Consider the following 4,523-nt stretch of genomic DNA (forward strand, 5'->3'; position numbering starts at 1 on the left):
GGCAAGTGTCTGCGGAGCCTTCTCATAGACGCTGAAGCCCCGTCACACTTCTTGCAAGACACGCGCATTCCGCAAACGCCTTGAAGTGTTTGCCTAGCTTAGTCTCCAGTATGCAAGTGGCCGAAGGTCCCTACCCGCCTCATAAAGGCGGCCTGTGCTGGCACCGAGACAGCGCTCCTCTATTCACTCTCGCTGGCAGCCTACTGCGGAGCTCAAAAGGGCTGAAAAAAGCTGGGACGGGCAAATAAACGCCACATTTGGCATTTCCTCGAGGAAAACGCTCGGTGCTGGACAAAAGTTAACTTCAGCACTTCGGTGGTGAAACTGAAGTTCTGACACTCGGCACCTTCCTGCCGTTCAGCTTTGCATTGAACGTAATTGCGTTAACCCAAGGACCGTATGCATCACCTTCGTGCAGGTGGTTTATTCTTTCGCAACCAACGGCACGTCATTAGTGCCCATAGAACTGTGGTTCTCACAAAGTCAGGGACATCTTGGGATGGCGCACTTCCGCTTCGGTGCCGGAGATATATGGACACTTTAAACCTTCGAGCAAGCGTATGTAATTTGGGAGGCTCAGAAGCAGCTCCACATGCGCATGTCGATCAGCGGCATATACCCAGGGCCGAATGAACATTGGTATTAAGACGAAAGCCCTAAATGCCTCATCAGACGGTGGTCTTGAAAACGCGGCGTGCGGTACAGCAAGTCATGTGAGCTCGCCTCGCGTAGAGACGCGCTGGTGCCACTGCTAGCGCGTTCGTCGTTTTCTTCCACAGCTGGTTCCAATGGCGCTCATCGTGCCAAAAAAAAGGCACAGCTGATTAATATAGAGTTATTTCAGGCACTTAGACCCACGACCTTCGGTGGGAGTCGCACACTCGACCTTTGGTGGGAACGAACCCGCGAACTTTGGTGTTAATTAGGGCGAAGGTAATTAAGGCACAGGTTATTAAGGTAGCGTCAATTAAGACACTCGAACCCAGGACCTTTGGTGAGAGAAAACAAGTAATAAGAAGTAACAACGCATTCGAATGAGAATGTCGAGTAATTAATTAATGTCTCTTGAGCGCGCAGGCTTTTGCCTTTGATATCACCCTCGTTGGCGTATGCTAAGGTGACCGTACATTTTTTGGAACGCGTTAATGGCTAGCAGAAGCACAGGCACTGCCAAGGTTGGGGCATTCCCGTTGCGATGTCGGAGGTATATATGCAGTTTATGCCTTCGAGCAAGCGTATGTAACGCGAGAGCTTACAGCATCATCACGGCGCTACTAAGATGCTGCGGCATTTTCCGTGTTGGTGACTCGCGGGGCGATTTGTCTGTTCGTACGGCGCGCCATAGTGGCTGGCCAACTGTGCCTAGGTATATGAACTTCAAACTAAGACCCCTGAAACTTCGTAAAGTGGCGACACCCTCCTCCTCTGTCATCGCTTCTCCTCTATTTCTCGCTCCCTCATCAAACCGTGACGCCGCCTATTATGCTTCAGCGTCGCAGACGGCCTTTCACAGAGGTAATGCATGCATAGCAAGGCGGCATGCTTTAAGCGTTTGCGTTGGCTTTCTATAGGGCCGAGTAACTTCGTGTACAGCAACGAATTTATATACGGAGGTTGATACAAATTCAGTAACTGCAGCTTATTTTCCTATTTTGATAACTGTTAAAAAAGTATCTAAACGAGCCCTAACGCCATCCCATGACGACTCCGAATGTATCGCGTACGCCACAATTAGGTACGCAACATTTGTCAAGCGCGTGTCGCAAGATCTTGTTGCGAATGGTTGTAAATAACACGCTAACGGTCGAACGCTAACATCCCGGCTTCTAGCAAGCCCTCAGTAACCTAAATAACACGCGCCGTCCTTACCAGGTGATCTTGCGGCGCGTATCAGCTATGACGCACAAAGGCTGGCAGAGGGCACGAACGATCGCTGCTCTGAAGCTTTTGACAGAGTATTGCAAGATAGTCCGCCTACGAGCTAGTCTTCGTGCGTGCTTGCCAATCTTCTAAGCACGCGAAAAGGCTCGGAGATGTGCGCAGGTGCTATTATGTCTCTCGTGCCTCAGTGTCGACAGAATTACGCACGGCCGATCATCAAGTCGGGACTCTGCAGACATAGAAAATGAAACACGTTTTTTTTAGCATTCGTTCGCAAAACGGCAATGCGGTATAACAGCGCTTCGCTCAGGCTCAAACAAGAGCATAGTGCGCTTACGTTGAGTAAATTATTTTAAGTCTTTCAGGGTTGGTGACTGATCACGAGTAACATTTCAGCGTGTGTTAGCTCGTCCGTTAACGAAATGATGCACTATTCGTGGAAAACCAAGTTTCACCATCAGTAGTTTAGAGGCTCGTGCATTGAGCACGGTATAGCGCACACTCCGAAATATCACTTGCGAGATATGACTTTAGGGAAGTTACGACCGAGGGAACGACTAAAGCGAGCGAACGACTAAACAAGCGACGACTAAACGAGCCAGCGAACGAGCGGGTACCGTACGTTTTCTTGGTTTTCTGCCGCATCTTAACCTTCACACACTTTAAATCTCACGCGAATTAGCGCGTACGTCTTAAATACCTATATGATGCTATCATTCGGCTAAGAACGCGTCCCGTAACTCGATTTCGGGAGGTCACGCACGCTTTTCACCAGTGCCTTTGTATCGCAATTCCCCCGCCGACCGCCAACGATGAACACGAACGAAAGAGGCTGACAAAGCTATTCGCTCTAAAGAAGGCCAGTGAGTAACCCCAACAGGCAGAGAGTTGATTTCCTAAGATGAGTTTTCACGCTAGAGCCTCAAATGTTGTCAAAAGGAGTGTGCTGAATCTTGAAAGTTTCGTAAGCACGTCTTCACACGCAGTCTCGTGTGCCCGCGAATTCGAGCCTGTTGGCGTATAAGCGCGCAAAATACGACCACGCAGTGCTTATATAAACGAAGTACACGCCGCGTAGGAATTGTGTTAAATCGTGCAGATAACCGGCAACATGCTCAGTGAACTGTGTCATATCTACTACGTTATGGCGCGCAGCAATTTACGCAAGCCTCGACACATACTATAAGACTTAGAAGTTACCTCGCATAGTCGTATGGTGGATGTTGGGTGGCAAACCGGTTGTGCTGAACTGGTTAACCTCCCTGCCTTTCATTCTCCACTCTTTCCTTCCTTCCTTCCTTGGTCTGAAGTACTCTCTCATAATTTGTTGAAGCCACGTCTTTCTTCTTAAATCGTAGCGCTTACCGGACGGTATTGCGAAGAGCTTTTTGCCTTCGCTGAATCTATTTCGACATCCAAAGGCGCATATAAGCTCATTGTGATGGAAAACGCCGCGAAGCGACGTCGTACTTGCCATAAAAACCTGGCTCAGGGCGTTCGCACACAATTAACACAACGCACAGGGAAGGGCTACGTTGCAAACATGCGCTTCTCGCCAGTCGTTCAACACCTCTGGAGCATAGATTGTGGTAGTGCGCGGCTGTAAACAAACGGAGCCGGCGCGAGGTCCCACGTGATGCCAGTAGGCCAATAGCGACGCGGCCGACCGCGAGAGCACGGGAGGAGGAGGCCGCAGTCTTCAAAGCGTGTCGCTACTTTTCGAAGTTCCAAGGGTTTTACTTCAAACAAGAAATCCATGTGGCTTTTTTTCTAAGTGTTGGGCTGTGCGTCAAAAAAATAAAATGTACTGGGAAAACGGGAAGTCACAGTGTGGAATGTTGGTGGTCCCGCCTGCTTAGAAAAGACATGACATGTGCTAGAACAGATTGAGAGAATTTGATCGAGGAGAGTTAAAGTAAGGGCTCCGCTCCAGTTCGCCAATGTGTTTAAGCATGTGTAGAGACGAAATGGGGAACAGCAAGTGAACCGATGATCGGCCGCCACTAGATAATGTATCCGACGTTTCCTTAATAAACCCGCCTGTACTGAAATTGTCCTCCCTAAGTACAATGTGTCGCGGATTTCGACGAAGAAAGACACTTCGCAGCGTTGTCGGCCTGGGAGCCTGGCAAAACTTTACTCATCTATTAACATTTTACTTTCTGCATGAAATTCTGGATATTCTAAAAAATAATGGTCAATGCTACCAAGAGCTTGACAATGGGCACATGACGAAGATGTCCTAAGTCCTGTCATGCACTGCCGCGCTGTAATTAATGCTGACACTGTGGAGATGCGACAGAGAAGGTCTGTTTTGGTTCTGTGTAGTTCCTTAGTCACACAAGGCTGGTGTTACAGAGACAACGACGAATGAAAATGTATTGAGACAGCCTGGTTCATCACTATTTTTATGTCTTCAGGAGCCTTCTTTGTTGCCTTCAACTCCAATTCTGTGGTTGCACGACTTTCAGCAGCGTCACTACCTCCTACGCTGATGTGGGGGGTAGCCATTGATAAACGATGGTAAAACATGTGATGCGTAATTCCTTTACAGAACGTAATGTGGGCTTAATACACTTGATTACACTGTAAAAATATGCCGTTGTTCTTACTGGACTTCCCCGGAAGCAGTGGAAAAATAA

Source organism: Dermacentor silvarum, unplaced genomic scaffold (assembly GCF_013339745.2).
Source record: "Dermacentor silvarum isolate Dsil-2018 unplaced genomic scaffold, BIME_Dsil_1.4 Seq756, whole genome shotgun sequence".
NCBI classification, from domain to species: domain Eukaryota; kingdom Metazoa; phylum Arthropoda; class Arachnida; order Ixodida; family Ixodidae; genus Dermacentor; species Dermacentor silvarum.